At 41.4% G+C, this 20,063-nt stretch overlaps 1 protein-coding gene and 2 long non-coding RNA genes across 6 annotated transcripts in view; 2 read left to right on the top strand and 1 right to left on the bottom strand.

Annotated features, from left to right (window-relative positions):
- Positions 1-20,063, bottom strand: part of LOC129650163 (guanine nucleotide-binding protein G(q) subunit alpha) — a 318,833-nt gene that overhangs the window by 155,967 nt on the left and 142,803 nt on the right. The window lies entirely within an intron of this gene.
- Positions 947-2,124, top strand: LOC129650171 (uncharacterized). Its single transcript, XR_008713646.1, has 3 exons — positions 947-1,109; positions 1,797-1,933; positions 2,020-2,124. It is a non-coding gene; the product is annotated as an uncharacterized LOC129650171 (long non-coding RNA).
- Positions 10,535-11,325, top strand: LOC129650170 (uncharacterized). The gene is made up of 2 exons (XR_008713645.1): positions 10,535-10,665; positions 11,157-11,325. It is a non-coding gene; the product is annotated as an uncharacterized LOC129650170 (long non-coding RNA).

Genomic DNA, 20,063 nt, shown 5'->3' on the forward strand with positions numbered 1-20,063 from the left:
AACAGCGTGCCTACACCTTCTGGTTTTCAGATGGGTTCAGCCAATGGCGAGCTCTGGCAGGAGGCTTGAAGGCGCAGCATTTACTTCCCTGGCTTTTTTCTACAAGGTTACCTTAGGCTAGATGGATTCCTGACTGAAGTTCACAGCTTGCTGAAGCTAACAAACTCTATGCACCTTTCACTTTTTGTGGTAGGCAGAATAATATGCCCCCCATCAATACCCATGTCCTAGTTCCCAGGATCTGTTAATATATTATCTTACATGACAAAAGGAATTAAGGTAGCAAATGAAATTAAAGTTAATTACATGATCTTAAATAGGGAAATTATCTTGGATTACCCTGGGTGAAAATATAATCACAGGAGTCCTTAAACATTTAAAGGGGTGGCAGAAGAGGTCAGAGGGGTGCTATGTGAGAAGGACTTGACCCACTGCTGCTGGCTGTGAAAATGGAGGAAGGAACAGTGGCCATGGAATGCAAAAGACCTCTACAAGCCAGAAAGCTAAGAAAATGATTCTCTCCTAGAGCCTCTAGAAAGGAAAGTAGCCCAGCTGATACAATGATTTTTGGCCCATAAAACCCACTTCAGACTTCTGACCTCCAGAAGTCTTGTTTTAAAAGCCACTGACTTCGTGGTAATTTGTTACAGCTGCAACAGGAAACTAATACACTCTTTTCAGGTTCTGGGCCACTCATTCTCCTTTCCGGCCTAGGTCACTGACTCTCCTTGGTGGTTCCCATTTGTACCTTTGCAGAGAGCTTCTTTAAATAAACCATACTCTACCCATTTTGATTGCACTTCTGTTGGGACCCAGAGTAAACAGACCTACCTTATCATTAGGCTTTTTCCCACTAAAAAAAGATCAAACCAGCCAATACTAAAGGAACTCAACCCTGAACACTCACTGGAATGACTGAAGCTGAAACTCTAATACTTTGGCCACCTGATGTGAAGAGCTGACTCACTGGAAAAAGCCCTGATGCTTGGAAAGATTGAGGGCAGGGGGAGAAGGAGGCCACAGAGGATGAGATAGTTGGATGGCATCACTGACTCAATGGAGATGAGTTTGAGCAAACTCCAGGAGATAGTGAAGGACAGGGAGGCCTGGTATGCAGCAGTCCCTGGGGTCACAAAGAGTCAGACACGACTTAGTGACTGAACAACACTAAAAGAAAATAAATCCAGTTTCACTCTAAACTCCAAATGGAGCCAAATTAAAACCCAGGCCTCTTCTATATTTGTCAGTAACTGGTTAATTTATTTCTCTTAACAAACAACTCACGGTGCTATTTCATGTTTCCTTCCCTACCTGAATGGTCACTAGGCCAACCATCATAGGCCAACTCAGCTCAAACTAATGACATCTGACACAAATTATTTCAAGAAACTGCATGTAGTTTATAATATGATAATAAGAGTGTCCTTCTCCCAACCTTATCTATGCATTTTTGTGAAATTACTGAACTTACAAGAGCAAGAAAGCTCTTTGCTTCATATAATCTGTATTCTGGAACTTCTGGAACTTTCTGGCTCTATTAGATGTCAGCTTTGGTTTGAAAAATGTTACTTCAGGATAATCCAGTTAGACACTGTAAATACCAGGGAGCAAAGTCCTTGGAGCTATACGTGTAGAAAGCAGCATTACCAACTATGTATAACATTGAACTGTTGGGGAGAAACGACTGAGTAGTCAGTGGGCAGTGGCAAGGAGTGTAATGGGAACATGGTCTGACCACGCGGCACCCAGAGTTCTACGCCTAACTCTGCCAGTCACAGGCTCTGTGTCCTTCACAGGTCAATGTTTTCTCTGGATCTCAGCTTTTCCCCATTCATAATAAAAGGAATTAGATCACCTTTAATAATCACTCCAGCTTTCATGTGCTATATATGAAATACTGAGTTGGAAAGTGCTACAAAATGCTAATGAAGAGGTGAGTAATGATTATAATCAGCTTTAGCATTGCTCATTCACTCATTCAGTAGTCAAAGAAGATAACTGTGCCATGTACTATTTCAGGTGCTGGAACTAAAATGATGATCAAGATACCTATCCCTACCCATGCAGAACTTCTTATTTTGAAGAGGATTACATATTAAATTGTTAACATTGTTATATTAGAACTTTACATATGGTTTAAAGGGGACACAGACAATAGTGTTAGATTCTAATGTTCCTGGAAGTGGAGGGAACAACCATGCTTGATAATACTTTAATTATTTACCACTAGCTGGTAAAATAAAGACAAGCAGTGGTTAAAAACAATCAACAACAAAATAAAACTAGATCATCACAGCCAAAATTGTTTGTTGTGTTATCTTGTCAATCTGTACTGATTGCCAAGGCTGAGCAAATTATCACATTACCAGTTGGTATATATTAACCATATGGTATATATGAACCACATTGATGGACAAAATAATCCAGTCAAGAGAACTTCTCTAGCAATGTCACACAATAACTTTATAGTTGCATACAACAATGAGTTATAAAAGGTACATAAAAATAACAACTGAGGAATTCTTAAATTAAGCATCACTATCATTGAGTTAAGGGCTTCCCTGGTAGCCCAGATGTAAAGAATTCACCTGCAATGCGGGAGACCTGTATTCTATCCCTGGGATGGGAAGATCCCCCTGGAGGAGGGCATGGCAACCCACTCTAGTATTCTTGCCTGGAGAATCCCCATGGGCAGAGGAGCCTGGTGGGCTACAGCCCAAGGGGTCGCAAAGAGTCAGACATGACTGAACCGACTTAGCACAGCACACACATCGTGAATTAAAATACATACAGGCTTAGAAAGTAGCTGATAAAAAATTTAGTCAAATATTTTGTCTAAATTAAAATAAAAACTTAAAAATGGTAGCATATAAAAGCTATCTTTTTTACTGAAATAGTCTAGAATTTATTAACATTGTCTTAAAGAAATATATTCATGCTTTGCATCTTAAACTGAGAATTAAAAGATATGCTCCACATTAGATTTTAAAACAGTAGTTACTGAGCTCAAAGAACATACCAGGTGACATCAGAGTTCCTTTAGTAAGATGGAGTACATTCTGAACATCCTTTCTGTATCTCTCATCTGTGCAGACAACAACTTTTATCAGCTGCCACCCTGCCCCACCCTGTGCTCCATTTCAAGACCCAGCTCAAATGCCCCCTCTTCTTGCCTGAGCATCTGATTTCTCTAGGAACTCTACGCTCAGATTGACTGCCTGTGCCACCCATTTGGGCCCCTCAATGTGTAATGACAGTTCTGTTGTTGCTTTAACTATTCCTTTGTATCCTCTCAACTGAAGCTTCCACAGAAACTAACACCAGGTTCCAAAGTTTCTTGAATCACAAATACTGTTTTCCATTTTTCAACTACTTTCAATTTCTGTTATTTTGCTCTTTGGATCAAGGCTGAGTATAAACAAAAGAAATAAAGGATCCCCCAATAAGGGCCAGAACAGTGTCCTAGATATGGTAGGGGCTTATGCCCATGGTGTGAATGCATCTCCAGTAGTGTGGCCCTCAGGAGGACAAAGGCACCTTCTCCTGTTAATGGGAGGAAGAGTGACAATAACTGGGTGTGACAGCATCACCTGAAAGAGCACAAATTCAGAAAAATAATCATGATTTTAAAGTGCAATCCTTTCTATGAATTAAAGTTGTTTGTGATTGAGAACTGGCTTAATCCCATCTGAATTATGGAGGAGGACTGGAGACAGGTCTGAAGACACTCAGGAATAAACAGAGCCTTTCAGACATCTCAACATCATTAAGTCCCATTGAAAGAACTCAAGTAGGCTATGGGCACAAATCACTAATCAACCTGGACCAAAAAGTAGCTTTACAATATGAACCAGTCCCCAAACTACCAGCTCACAGGCACAAATATCAGCCCTCTCAGATCTCAACAGGGCTAATTTTGCTTACAGGCAGTCAACAGATGTGAATTACCAAGACTCTGATCTCTAGTCACAGATGCAGTAAAAGAAGCACCAGCATATATTACAAAATACAGTCCTCCTTCAGTATCCCTGGGGATTGGTTCCAGGCCCCCCCTCCCTCGGATACCAAAATCCAGGTATGCTCAAGCCCCTTATATAAAATGGCATAGTATCTGCATATGACCTATGTATTTCCTCCAGTATACTTTAAATAATCTCTAGATTACTTATAATACCTAACACTTTGTAAATAGTTGCAAATACAATGTAAATCTACATAAATAGTTGCCAGTATGCAGTGAATTCAATTTTTACTTTCTGGAATTTTCTGGGATTTCCTTTTTTCCAAATATTTTTGATCCATGGCTGGTTGAATCCACAAATGCAGAAACTGCTGCTACAGAAGGCCAACTATACCTTCATCTTTGTAAATATGTATCATAGGATATAGTGTATGAATGTGTGTTACTTAGTAATAGAAATACTAGCAAATTGTATTACTAGACCAATTTAATCTGGGCTTTCCTGGTGGTTTAGCTGGTAAAGAATCCACCTGCAATGTGGGAGACCTGGGTTTGATCCCTGGGTTGGGAAGATCCCCTGAGAAGAGAAAGGCTACCCACTCCAGTATTCTGGCCTGGAGAATCCCATGGTCTGCACAGTTCACGGGGTCACAAAGAGTTGGACAAGACTGAATGACTTTCACAAACCAATTTAATTTAAGGACAGCTCTACGGTTATACTTCAAAATAACACACTCCACCAATTTTTGGTTTTGGTGTTGATGGTCACCTGTTTTTTCCAACTGCAATAATGTTTTTCAAATAAAAAGTCAACCTTCACTGAAACAGACCAACCTTTATGAATTATGAATCAGAAGATACTTAATGATTTATAGCATTGTTTAGTTAATAGGCTTATTTTTAATAAGAAAAGTTTATCAAGTTTCTTCTTAAATGATGACATTTCCCCAAATTAACTTTAAATATACAATTTAACTCTTCAAGAAATATGAATGCTAAATGGTAGGAGATAAGTTGTATTTATTGACCTAGTCTATATATTTATTATCAACAATATTATTTTCAACTATTTCCCCACTGACTGCCTTTGTTAATGCTTACTGACATAAAATTTTAATTTCTAAATACACTAATCATGTAAACTCTTCTTTCTTCCATTATTTTGATTGGAAAAAAAAAACACAAAGAATTCACATCCAAGAGAGGAAATTTAGTTGTGTAATTTGTAGGACAAACCTGATTAAATGAAGTCAGAAAATTTTATTTTCTACTCCTCAATATTAAGCCATTTTCTTTAAGTGGAAATAATAAGCCTCAACCAAAAGTGCTCTAGGAGAAAATGCTGGACAAAGAATGAGAAAACTAACAGGTCATGGTTGCCTGTGTTTACCATATTCCAGGGATATATACAATATTTATAGAAGACCGGTTATATAGGAACATAATTTTTGGGTCAAAAAGGTTAAACCAGGATAATCAGATTAAGGACAAATCTGAATTATCCCCTCTTGGGATAATTTACTTAGCTAAATTGGTAAACAACCATATCTGTTACATAAAAATGTAGAGAATAAAACAGGAATTAAATCTTCTTAAATACTACCTTAATGACATCACTGTCTTGCTGAAAAATTCATAACTACTTTCAAATGCTTCTAGGATAAAATCCAAACCTCCCTGTGCAGCCTATAAAATGGTCCTTAATTTGGTCACTTCCTAAGTATATAATTTTATGAACCAATACCCTTCAACAGGGCCATGACTCACTCTCCTCTCATGGGACTTTACTGCCTGCTCTATGCTCAGCACCATCCCCTTCCTGGAAGCCCTCCACACTTACCATCACTCAAGGCCTGACACAGGGTCTCCCCACTTTGCCACTAAGCTCTTCCAAACACTCAAGCCACAGAAAATGCTGAAAATATTTAGAATTTCTAATTAGACAGATAGATGTGAAATTTTTAATTTATATATCTAAATGTATATATAGATTCTAAGAAGGGTCATGATAGTGGGGACTTTGAGATCTTTGAAACATCTGCAATAAGAAACACTGCTGAACAGGATAAATAACTGCTTCCCTTCATCACTTGGTTCAATAACTTTTGAAGGTAATATGCTGATATGACAGTTTTTAAGACGAGGATAAAAAAATTATCTTCTGGGTCAAGAAGGCTATGAGCTTAATTAGCTAATGGAAAATTTTTAAATAGTCACCTTTGGGGATGATTTAGTTATGTGATATTGATAAATACATTTGTGACATATAAATGAGGTTAGAGCAAGCAGTTTGAGAAGTATGTTTGAAATGCCAGATAAAAGTTTGATGCCATTTTTAGATGTTAGTTTTTTATCCACCAACGGCACATACTTTACCCCAGTTGTAAAACTTCAAACTGTATCCTTGAAATAGGCACATTTTATCAAATGAGAAATATATCTCAAATTTAAATTTTTTAAAAAAAATCTTAGTTATGATTCTGCCTACAACACATATAATAGGCTACACATGGTTGCTAAAAAAACTATAGATTAGTTGACAAAAGACAATTCAGTTTCTTCTTTCTTATGATAATATTGTTTAAAGACATATCTTCTGGGTTCATGGGAAAAGAATGATAGCCTTTCATTCAGCACTGTCCTCTTCCCAAATCACAACCACTATTCATTCCCAGTACTACACTCAGGAACCAGGAACAAGCAGCCAGAACAGTGGTCTGCTCAGAGGAGACGGGTTAAACATACTGCTCAGAAAAGTCATCTCAAAACACTTAGACTGGCTTATATTTCTCCTTGCTTCTCTAAAGCACAGAGTTTTCGGGTTTGGGGGGCATTGGAAGGGTAGAGGGATATCTCTTAGGAAATCTCAGAGGGGGTCTTCAAGAGCCAAGGGCTTAGCTGACCCAATGTCTTCTTCAAAGGCAAGTATTCCAGAGCTGTTCTTTGGTGACCTCCTCCCTCCATACCCTCACCTTGCTTTACTTCTGATGTCTGATTCCATGGTGAGCTCCCAGATGGAGTGGTAAAGATCTGTCAGTAACTCAAAGTGTGCTACAAAGATATCACTCTCCTCTGATCTGTAACGGAACTGTAGAATTTTATTACCTGAGTGGACAAATGTGAAACCTGTGGGTCTTTATTATCAGAGACCAGCTGTCATAAGAGGAAAAAGTACTCCCGTAGGACAACTTGAGATTTTTTAATTATTGGAGCAACTTTCCCCAGGGTGTGGGTGTTCACAAAAATCGCTACAGTACAGGGAAGGGGCAAGAATGGAGGCCAAAATTTTAGACAAAACACTGCTGTGCCCTAAATTACATCTCAAGTAGGCTGAATCTAAATGTTTACTTTATTCCAGGGATAATAGAGAATGGGTTTTAATAGTTCCTCCAAACCAAATACTAGGAAGCATGAACATCCAAACTTTCCTGAAGGACAAATGCTATTGCTTGTTTGTCAAAGTCTTAGAACTTCCTACTATATTATAGTATTATTTAGTATTTTCTAGGCATTCACTCTGGAGAAGGCAGTGGCACCCCACTCCAGTACTCTTGCCTGGAAAATCCCATGGGCGGAGGAGTCTGGTAGGCTGCAGTCCATGGGGTCACTAAGAGTCAGACACGACTGAGTGACTTCTCTTTCACTTTTCACTTTCATGCGTTGGAGAAGGAAATGGCAACCCACTCCAGTGTTCTTGCCTGGAGAATCCCAGGGACAGGGGAGCCTGGTGGGCTGCCGTCCATGGGGTCGCACAGAGTCGGACATGACTAAAGTGACTTAGCAGCAGCAGCAGCAGGCATTCACTCAGCACTGAGCTAAGTAATGCAAACTATGTGAAGTAAAATGCAAACACACTATGGCTTGGTTGTAAAGTCTGCACTTGAAGTAAAAATTATATATGGTCAAAATTACCCATGAAAATCCCTAAAATCACTGTCAAATCATCCTTAACTTACTAGTGAATTCTTGAACACTTAAAAGACAAAAATGATTTCTTTTGGTTTTTTTTTAGCATGTCAGCTGTCGCTTTCTACAGCTAGGGCAATGGAAGCCAAGGTTAGCTTCAGGGGGCACTTCTAAGTAAGGTGACTTTGGCAACTGCTAAATGTGTATATGATACAGCTCCACTGGGTTGAGAAGCTGTTTCTGATTTTAGTAAACTCACACTACAAATATGTATTTCATGAGGTGCAGATTACAAGGTACATTTAAACTCACTTCAGCAAACTGAGTTCTCGACCACACACTTGTGGGTCTGGTGTTGAAGAAACGACCCTCCATTTCACAGATGGGGATGCTGAAGCCCAGTGAAATGGAGATACACACAAGGTCCCACACGCAAGGACTCCCGGCGGTTCTGACCTCTGGTCCTCTGCTGTTACACCACACCAGCCTCTGCATACACACCATCCCGTGGAGGCAGGAGAGGGGCTCCCATACACACAGTAAGCAACACAACAGCCCCCTGAGGTTGGGCAAACTGACAGCACACTCTTCCAGGGGTAAGGACTAATGCAAAAGGAACATCCAAAGTAGAATCTGGCAGAAGGAAGGCCTGGCTGAGAAGACAGTGACAGGATATTCCAGGCCATGAGAATGTGACCACAAAAGGCAATGGAGGGAGGGAACATGGAGCACATTTGCCTCAATGGAAGGAAGAACGTACTGGAAGGTACCATAGGATGGTGAGGTTTTGTGTTCCTCCCTTGGGGTCTAACCCTGAGGATGTCACAATACTCAAACACCCCACACAGCTGAAGCTGGTTGAAGAAAAGAAATGGAATGGCAGTAACAGTGAGCAGATGCTTGCCCACACAAAGAAACAGCTTTATCGGTTTTCATATGCAAAGTAGAACAGCTGATACCTACTCGTGGTTGGGCACAAATAGGAAATAAACCTTATTATACCTATCATCCTTTCTGAGGCTGGACTTTGCCCCAAGGAAGTAAATGCTCATGTGTTCCCTAACAGGGCTAAAGGCAGAGATGCCTCTTTATTTTACATTTATTTGCAGTGTTCCCAGGAGTTAAAAAATACCCCCCACCTCCGGCCAAATGAAAGCATATGCAGGAATCAAATCACCAAGCTGCTCTTCTTTTACTGCAAATAAAGCCATTTAGGGATTCGTCAGCAGGTGTTTCCACAAGAAGGGTAAGGAAGAGATGGGAAGGGCCAGGAGGAAGGAGCCAGTCAAGAAGAAATGCTGCATGGAGAAGACAAAGAAAGGCAGCCGCTGACCTGGGCCCGGGGGCAAGACGAGACGAAATACCCCAAAGCAGCTGTGTGCCAGGGCACTGACCAAGCTCAGGACAGAAACACAACATCTCTTGCATTTATGTTCAGACTTCATGAGCGCGGGTGGTTTACACAAACGCATCTAAAGCCTTCCAACCATTTCTTTTTCTTAAGCAGAGAAAAGACCAGGCACCTCACACAGGATATTAGGCTCTGACCTGCCTTGTGTAAATCCATAAAGAAGGTGAAATGAGTCTGTCTCACTTACCCTCTCGGGAACTTTCTACCTATTTCCGGACAAGGTATGAACTCTTGGGACAGTGACCCAGGTTCCAAGATGCTCTTCCTTCCACCTCCTCGTACTGCCCACCCGATTTCAATCTATCCCTGTAACCCAGGAGTCCAGACAAAGCTAGTTAACAGCAGCCTCAAGAGAAAGGAACTGGTCATGTCAAGGCTGGAGGCAGCCTCTGGAGCAGGCGGCTTTCCCCATAGTTCTCAGAGCCCCCTGGACTCAGTTGTTTGGTTGCTAAGTCATGCCCGACTCTTTTGCGACTCCATGGACTGCAGCCCAACCATTTCTACTTACATTCAGCGTAGCCTGGCAAGGTAAGCCATCGAAAATTTCAAGTTTAGTGTGATTTATCTGACCCACTGAGATCACTGAAAAACAAATTCTCAGGTTAGGTCTGAGTGAATAGCAAAGGAGAGGTTAAGAGACGACTTTATCATTGCTTCAGATAACCAACACACTTCAAATTTTAAAAAGGGCAGCTGGATAACCTACATCCCAGAACTACTTCCACTTGTGTTAGAAATTAAATACTCTACACAGCCTATGTGAATCTCTCCAGTCAAAGGGCAGGCGGTTACATTAGCCCACATCTTTGCAGTTAGTAGGGCTTCCCTTGCGGCTCAGTTGATAAAGAATCCGCTCACAATAAGGGAGACCTGGGTTCAATCCCTAGGTCAGGAAGATCCCCTGGAGATGGGATAGGCTACCCACTCCAGTACTCTGGCCTGGAGAATTCCATGGACTATATAGTTGGACACGACTCAGTGACTTTCACTTGCTATTTGCTTGCAGTTAGAACAGTAAACATAAGTATAATTTAACTTTGTATTAGGCTCAACAACAATCATCTGTGCTAACCATCCCCCAAAGGAAGGAAGGAACCACCAGTCAGGCCAACAAGCTACTAGGCTGAGAGTCTGACCATCACTACAGACGGGTCCATCTGCTGATTGGATTTGCTTCCCGCAACTACATCTCCATGGAGCTCTTGGGAATGGGGAAATGTCTTGGAAAATGCCCACTTCCATAGATCAGAGCCAATTTTAATGCCAATAAAGAGCCTCAGAAGCTGAGCTCATCACCCTTTTCCTGGCAATGAGGAGACTCACAGAAGCCACAATGCGGAGGCATCACTTTACATTTCAGTCATGCAGACGATGGGAACCTCTCAGAGTGAGTGACAGAAAGACCATGCTCCACTGCAGAATTCAGGAAAGCCAAACTGGAAAAGGGGGAGGTTAACCACTCCAGTATTCTTGGGCTTCCCTGGTGGCTCAGATGGTAAAGAATCCACCGGCAATGCAGCAGACCTGGGTTTGATCCCTGGGTTGGGAAGATCCCCTGGATGAGGGCATGGCAACCTGCTCCAGTATTCTTGCCTGCCTGGCGGGCTGCAGTGCATGGGGTTACAAAGAGTTGGACACGACTGAGCATCTAAGTACACAAACAAAGAACCTTGGGATTTCCCTGGCAGACCAGTGGTTATGACTCTGTGATCCCAATGCAGGGGATGCAGGTTCAATCCCTGGGCAGGGAACTAAGATCCCACATGCCTAGTGCCATGGTCAGTCAATTAATAAACTAAGAACCTAACCCCAAGCCACCCTCTATTCACATGACAATTGGGCTGACTTAACTCACTGCTGTTATTTTTTGGGGTGCAGGGGGAAAGGAGAGTTTGGTTGAAAAGAGGAAGACAATGGAGAGAGAGACCTACACAAAGTGATGTGCATGCCAGGCAGCAGTTTCCCCAATCCAGTCACCCTCATATTCCACCAAAGCATTTTCTGCCATATCTGCATACCACCAGGATTATTTCATCATCTTTTAAAAGACACTTTAGATCATAGTTAAAGTGAAAAAACAAATATCACATTCTCTGTAACCCTCCCCATTCACACAAAGTCTAATTGCTGACTTTTTAAAAGGTGTCTATTACAGTTGCTCCTGCTGCTGTTTTAACTCTAAAACAAGGACAGGCAAACACAGCTCCAGTAAGAACTGCCCTAAAGTCTTTGTTTTCAGCTAAGGTTTATGAAGGGATTGCTTACTGGGTGCCAGGCATTATGCTAAGCACAGAACTTTAATGCTCATTTGATCCTTATCTCTCTCTAGCCTCCCAATAACCCTATAAGGTAAGTAGGCCTATTCTACAGAAGAAAGAAGTGGGACTTGCCCCTGGTTATCCGGTAATAAATCAGTGAGCTGGCTTCCACTCTGGTCTCTGTGAAAGCAATTAAAAACTGGAGAACTGCAGGAGCATAAACTCTACGACAGCACTACCCTCCACTTGACATTCATTACCTCCTAACCACAAAATACAGCCTTAAAAGGCCAAAATCCTCCATACAGAGCAACTGAGGAAAAATCAATTAAAACAGATGTTCATGTCTATTATATTACAAATTAAATGTAATAAATCCTTTCAACTAAATTTATTTTCAATATACTAGCCAAAAAACCCATACTTGGAAACACTTGAGATGAACCATTTTTAATACTGACATTCCCAAGATGGATGAGAAAGTCCTATGAATGAATGGGTCACCGTAATTATCCTGTAACATTATTCTCTGATAATGCGTCTAATGCTTGTCTTGCAGACCAACTCTCTCCAAAGAATACTGGGGTAGCTATTCAAATATTCTGCACTCTCATATAACTTGTTTACATTCCCTGTTTCATTTCAGAGACTGTCATTACAAAGGTTAGGATTACTATAGGTTTTTCATGAGATTTGAATACTCACTGCATGGCCTCAGTAACAGCTCCTCAAACATTGGATGTAACGATGAGAGTGGGTAAAAACCCATCAGTTCTTTTCAAAGGACACTTGAAATAGATTCAAGTTTCAGCGAAGTGGAACTGATAGCTGACAAGTTAATACATTTTCAAGCACAGATTCTATACATTTGTTGAGAGACTGCTTGCTGTATTATTTTTTTAAATTGGGAACTCTGCCAAGTGGGAAGAAACACAGGTGGGTAATAAATGTCCATGCTCCCGAAATGAAGGTTGTTATTTGAGGAGAGATGTGATACAACTGAAGTATTCTGCTTTAACCAAAAAATTTTCATATGAAACTATTATGATCCTATTTTCTACTCAAACAATCTAACAGGAATAAAACATTTTCACTGAGCCAGGGCAGGAGGAAATGGGTTTAAACTGCCCTGCGCACGACAGAGTCCCTCTGCCATGACCACTTACCTCCGTCATCCTAATTCTTATTTATTGCCCCGAGGTTCAAGTTCTATCAGCTCCGGTAAGTGAGTCATTCCCCTACCCCACCCCCACAATGTCCACTGCATTCAGTCTGGTCCACTGACTAAAGCTCACTTTTTTCTCGGCAGGGGGGTGGGTGCGGGGGGCACTCTACATGGCATATGGGATCTTAATTCCCCAACCAGGGATCGAATGCATGCCCCCTGCAGTAGAAGCGTGGAGTCTTAACCACCGTACTGCCAGGGAAGTCTCAAAGCTTACCTTTTAACTCTCCCACACACCAACTGCTTCCCCATTCGACCTGGTCATCACACTTGGAATGACCGCATCCCTCCCCCGGTGGTGTGCTCCATGAGGACGGAAGTGAAGAGTCTCATTCTCCCCTTGAACCCCAGCACCTAGCACAGTTTTCATAATTTGATGTCATGATTAATAAATTTGTTGAATGAATTACTGCTTTTGTTTAGTATCTACCTTGACTGCCAGTATACACAGGAATATTAGATGGATAAAGTTCTGGCTCTCTGGTAGGAATCATGCCAAAGCAGTGTAGGGAAAAAAAAAAACTTTTTTTCAGAAGCCCCTCCAAATATAAAAATGCTACTCAAAATTTTTATATTCAGTCTGGAAAAAATGGTCCAGGGTAATGCCATAAAGGGAAGGAGAAAGAAGACTGGAAGACTATGTGCTTTAAATTCAGAATGGCTGAGGTCCACATGCACCTTTGTGTCTTATAGGTTATATGACTTGGGCAGTTTAATCTTTGTGGGCTGGGTTCTTCGTCCCTAAAACAGGGTGTCTGAGGGACTTAAAGGTGTAGCATATAAAACATGTGCACACTTCCTGGGCCATAAAACACACCAAGTATGTTGGCTTTCTTGTGTTTCTCAGGGCTACCTTTCAATCTCTAATCATTTGACAAAGAAATCATGATAAATACTCTCCTAGGGTATTAATTCGGAGAAGGCAATGGCAACCCACTCCAGTATTCTTGCCTGGAGAATCCCAGGGACAGAGGAGCCTAGTGGGCTGCCGTCTATGGGGTCGCACAGAGTTGGACACGACTGAAGCGACTTAGCAGCAGCAGCAGGGTATTAATTAAGTGGGGAGGAGTAAAAATTAAGTTCAGTCACAGTGCTATTTGGGGTGCCCAGGTGGCGCTAGTGGTAAAGAAAACACCTGTCAATGCAGGAGTTGAAGGTTCTATCCTTGGGGGGTGAAGATTCCCTGGAAAAGGAAATGGCAACCCATTCCAGAATTCTTTCCTAGAAAATTCCATATGCAGAGGAGCCTGGTGGGCTACAGTCCATGGGGTTGCAAAGAGTCAGACACAACTGAGCAACTGAGCATAGAGATATTAAGTAAACTATTTAAGACAGAAATTTTGAAGTTTATAAGAGATTTTGAGTAATATTTTAAAATGAATAAAATGATGAGTCTGAAAAGTAATAAAAAGGAGCATGTGAAAAATGTGGAAAAGATACAGGAAAAGACTGCAGTTTTAACTGTAATTCTACAATGCCTATTTTTCTGTGGCAAGTCATTCTTAAACTGTTCTTCCTAGAGATGGATTACTCTTATTGAACAAAACACCTTTGAGTAATATCTAATACAGACTTATTACAATGGCAAATTCTAGCTCTGATGATTATATTCTTGACAACCACCACTCAATATCTAATAGGTATTATACACAATGGCTTTATTGATGACAAAACCATATTCTTACAATGTTACCACTCAAGGGACAGATTTGACAGAGTGAGCTTCAACAGAAAGATCTGAGCTGTATCTATAAACAAATCAGACCAGAACAGAACAATCTCATCTAATCAGTTCACTAAGGTGGAACTTAATTTTACCCCTTGGGTTCTGCTGTGTTGCTGGGTTTGAAAAATCCTGGTTAGATGAATTTTACCAGCTCCATCTGGTTTTCATGATGTGTGTAGCACATTTTCTTTCAAGGAAAATAGAGTTCAGTAATTTGTTTATAGTTTCCAAGCATGCCACACAGCACATTAATGAGTAGAAATCGATTATCAGTTCAAGGAACGGTGAGAGGAAATTATCTCATAATTGATGTTATTTGGAAATGTATTTATCAATCAGTCCTTTTGATGAACAAGGAAGTGTGAAGGAAATGGAAACACACAGGCCCTGGGAGAGATCCACGGAGGGAGGAAATGCAGGTCTCTTGTGAATCTGGCTCACAGCAACTCAGCGGTGAGTTCATGCCAGCTTGGGAACAAGTCCTGCAACTGCCTGTACCTCAGTTTCCCCACTGTAAAATGGGGCAAGCTGAGAAAGATGCCCTGGCTGATTCTTTTGGGTTTAGGGTTTCAAAATCACCTATACAGTCCACTGAATTCCAAATGGGATTATTTATACCCTTTCTCATGCAATTTAGATGTTACCAATAAGCCTAAATATTTCACTAGACTATATTTCATTTCAGAAAGCCTAGTTCATGAATTTCATGGCATCCTATATTTTATTTAGCTCATGAGGGGAAAGAATTCTCATTCATTGTAGACAGCTTCTGGTTCCTTCTGGGCCCAATTTCTTTTCCATTCGTTTACCCGGCTGACCCAGGTACACACAGAGGATGTTCTGTTCTTTTCTACATGAAAAAGATAGGCTTCCCAGGGCCTGCCCCAGCATGACGGGCCTGGCTGCTCAAGGCTGTCCTCCAGATGACCATAAGCAAGGCAGGTACTGGGGCTGAGTACATTCTGGAATGGTGTGCCTGGGTATGCAACAACTCTTCAGCCCTTGCAGTCCTGGCCCATGGCACGTCCCTGCCAGGTATAGGTCGGCATACTCCATCCTTCTCTCCTACACATTTGTTGGCCCAAATGTCAGCGTCTCACTGAGGCCAACATCTTCCTTCATTCTGTACATTGTGGCCCATCCTCCTTACACTACCGTCTATTTTGCTCTTGTGACACTGATATCTTCTCACACACTACTCAAACTACTGCACACCACCTCCCCCTGTATGCTACCACGTCAGCTGCACAGGTACAGGAGCTGCTCACTGGTTTGCTCCAAGCACCCAGAAAGGTTCATAGGAGGGGCTCAAAATCTCTTTGGTGAATTAATGAATGGTGACCCTCTAATTTTTTTTAGTCAGATGAAAGAGTTGATTGACCCTGTCAGTCACAACCTGTTTTCTGCCCAATTATTGTCTTTCATGGAGTTTTATGGACACCAACCAAGGGTGTATAGAGGATTCCTACTCTAAGTGCTGTTGACTCAGTCAGCTGAGATTTTAAACAATATTATGAATGCACTGCCAAGACTTCAGCTTTGAGAAAAATAGGCCCACTTAACAAAGGAGTCCATTTGAACTTCTTTTCTCTTTCCCCAGATGAAATACAAAATAGAAAAGTAACACACAAAATGAGAGAGGAGAAATGCTGTTTGAAATCTTATATTTAAGTGATCTAAACTGAACACAGAATCCCAGAAAAATAAGCCCTCCTGGAGGGGGATGTCACAGAAGCTTGGGAATGAGCAAATAACACTTCCAGGAATTTATCTGAAAGTTGCAATCGAGTGAGTGTAAAAGTTTTTCAAGAATTTCACTGCAGCATTGCTTGTATTAGTGAACAGCTAGAAACAGTCTAAATATCCCACAATCTCAGTGGATTACACAAGCTATTTATAAGTCATACAACAGGAATCTGCATAGTTACCAACACAGGGCTAGAAAAGATGGTCAAATAACATAAGAAGGCATTCACAATGAGGTTCAAGTTTTTGAACCTCAAAAACAGGTCCAAAAACAGGCTGAGTTCCAGTTTTTGATAAGAGAGAAAAAGAGGAAAAGCAAGAGAAAAAAAGATGAGGATATATTCCACAAGTATTCATGATAAGGCTATTTGATAGAAATTTTTTCTTTTCATTTATCTGTATTTTCTAATTATTTTTGTAATGGAGAAAAATTATTTTAAAGTATCCATGTGCAGAAGAGATACCTAAGAACATGATACTGATTCAGAGTGAAACATTGAGTTTAGCTCTGTTAATGATTTCCACTCCACCAAGTCTGTTGTTCTCAGCATACACATATACCAAAGGCATGCTTAACAGACTCAGCGCCCTTCTATGGAAAAAGCAAATTCTTGAAATCACAATGCAAACATTTCAGTTCATAGCTTTTTAACTCCCAAGAAACTCTCTTATAAGAGAAACAAAGTGATGAGTAAAATCAATTATGATATTGAGGTGACTGGGAAAATATAGTATAATAGCTGGAGATATAAAGGAACAATGTTTTCCCCATCTGAATTCCATCAGTTAACTGAAATCAAATTCATACCCCCATCTACTCATCTCCCAGTATAAAAACACAGGTTTTAGCCCAACTCTCCACAGCATGCTTCAGCCTCCCCTCTCCCAGCGCCTGGGGAAGTGACATCACACGACATATGGAGTCAGAGAACTGTTTCGGCAGCATCTCAGACACCCCGATGTTTCACTCACCTGAACGCTCACTGCCCCTTTCACAGAGAAGAAACAAAGAAACAGGCTAAGGGCGCTTTTCTAGGCAGCCAGAGGATCAGTAAGTGATTCCTTCTCACAGGAAAAAGGGGCTGGGTTTTTTTTTTTTTTTTCCAAGGCTTGGATTTCAACATACTTGCCTCCCTGGTAAGTCCATGGATCACTTGTGAACCAGGGTATGAACAGTCTTCATTTTCTGAGGAAAATTTCCTCCCTTTCAGGCTGTCACACCTTCGTCAGTGCTGTTGACTCACCCCCATCCCAAACTGCCCAATTCCTGCTCCCTGCCGACCCCCACCCAAAATAATAGTTGGTGAAGTAGAAACTACCAAGTTCATCTAACACTGCCACAGACTTTCAAATTCTCAAGATTTTGGTGTTTCAGGAAAAATGAGTTTATCTGAGAACAAAGTATGTCTTGCCTTACCCAGTATGCTCCCTAAACAGACATGGAGGGAGACTTCCCTGAAGATAGACTGAATTCCTGAATGGGTGGCTGCTCTAAGTGCGAAAAAAGTCGTGCAAAACTGCCAGAAGCAACAGCCAGCCCAAGAACACGCTCAAAGCTACTAACATTTCTTAACTTCAGAAATACCCTCGGGTTTGGAAATGGGGGGAGAAAAAGATATATTATACATTCCCTGCGTTAAGTTGTGTAGGTGAGTCTTCCTGCACTTGCTCCGGCAAGTTCCTACGGGGGTGTGAAGCCTTTCTCCTCCAGTCTGCCTGGAGCACCAGCTGCCTTTCAGGACGCTCCGTACTGGCTGGCTCTAGTCGGCACACTGACCATTTTGCCCAAAGTCTCTATTCTGCTGTATTTCAGAGCAAGAGCAAAGGCAAACGATTATGAAATCAAAGGGGGTTTATATGAAATAGGGAAAAAAATTAAAGCATCAAAGAACACAATGAATGAAGCAAGCTGCAACAAAAGCAAAACTTTCCATAATGATGAATAAGGAGTTAGGAATCTCGGTTCTTCCCAGAGGCAAAGAATGCAGATGCCTAGAGAATACGTTGTCTGTCACACCTCCCCCCCTCAAACTGAGGTCAGAACTCCAGCCTATACATTGTGCCTTTGATCACTGCCCTTAGGAAAGCTCATCTGTTCCCAGAGAGGGCAGGCTGTGGCTGTTCAGTTTTGAGGTCTAGTTGGCACACTAGTGTCCTGCTAATATACCCTACATTTCATTCCTTTTACTAGGGAAGGGCCACTGTCCCAAGGACACTGTGGATTAAGAAACTTGCCAGAAATCAGTAATATGTAGCTTAACAAGGGTCAGGGTTTAGAGACGGAGACTTTGAGGAGGAAGTACTCTTCTCTCCTTTCAATTTTGTGTTACAGTTTAGCCCTTAAATGACAATTCACTGTGAAGCTTCTTCCAAAAGAAAGCCAGAAGCGTTCACTGTCTCCTAGTACTGGCTACCGCTGACCCTCTCTCTCCTTGGTTCTGTTTTCTTTAAGGGCAAAAGATTGCAGTTCATTTCTCTTTCCTAAACTGTTCAGACAGCCAAAGTTGTGGCAGCTGTTTCCATGAAGGGAAAAAAGGTTGTAAAATGGGAGAAGTTCAATAAACCCATCTGTCCAGGCTTCCTGGACCCATCTTCCTACTCTTAAATCTGGTCTCTAAGGATGTGCACTTTAATACCAAACTGCAAGTGACCTTGTTTTGGAGAAGTGGCAGGTATTTTACAATTAGGACATTCATTTATTTGCAAAGATAAAATGTTGTGTGTGCAATAGTAAAAGACAAAAGCAACACGTTCAAAACTTCAATTGTGAAGACTGACCCTTTACCCATGCTCATGTCTTGCAAGGAGCCACAGTGCTGACAGAAGGAAAGTGCCCACTGTCTGCTGCAGCAGCTCAGAACCCTGGGTCTATATCAGAATCACCTGAAGGGCTTATTTAAACAGATTCCTGGGTCCCACTCCTCCCATGTTCCTGATTCAGTGGATCTGGGGTAGGACCTGAGAATCTACATTTCCAACAAGTTCCCAAGAGATGATGATGGTTCTGGTCTGGGGACCATAATTTGAGAATCACTGCTCTGGTGCAATTTTTTAAAACGCTGGGTCCCTCTAGCTAACCCATAGGCCATCAAAGTGGTCCTGGCAAGAAACAAACTCAAGCACTTGGTACTTATTCTATCCAGAATATGGTCACTGACTTCCAGTCCCTAACAGCTTGTCAAAGCTCCATTATTGTTCATCCATGCCTCCTTGCATGTCACCTTGGATCCAGAAAGACAGATGTTTTATGGACAGCTGCAACCCAGAATCACAGAAGCTGATGAGAGGAGTTTGTCCCTCCCATTCCTTCTCCTCCTTTCTCAACCAAGCCTTCATAAGTTAGGATCCCTTAGGGGTATTTAAGAGTGAAAGCTCTGTTAAGAGATTTTGATTCAAAAATTTCCTTACCATTTACTAGTGGCTGTTTCTTAAACAAGTTTATTATCTCTGAGCCTCAATTTCCTTGTCTACAAAACCAAACTAATAATATTTACATCATAAGACTCTGCACAAAGTGCCTAGCAGTTTGCAGGCCATAGAGTTAAGCCCTCAATAAAAATGGTGGCCAATGACCTTCCCCTTTTTAGGAAGCAGCAGGCAGAGTGGAGAAAAGTAATTGTATCAGATGATCACGGCTTGAAATCCCAGCTCTACGACTCCAGAGTTCTGTAACTTTGGGAATATCCAGTGACTTGTCAAAGCCTTATATGTAAAATGGAGAAAACAGTTGTGTCTACCTGCTAAATTTCTAAAGGTTAAATAAGACACAGATTCCTGGTCCATAACAAGCTATTCAAAGTTAGGGATTATTACTGTTCCTATAATAGCAG

Source organism: Bubalus kerabau, chromosome 4 (genome assembly GCF_029407905.1).
Source record: "Bubalus kerabau isolate K-KA32 ecotype Philippines breed swamp buffalo chromosome 4, PCC_UOA_SB_1v2, whole genome shotgun sequence".
Lineage (NCBI taxonomy): Eukaryota > Metazoa > Chordata > Mammalia > Artiodactyla > Bovidae > Bubalus > Bubalus kerabau.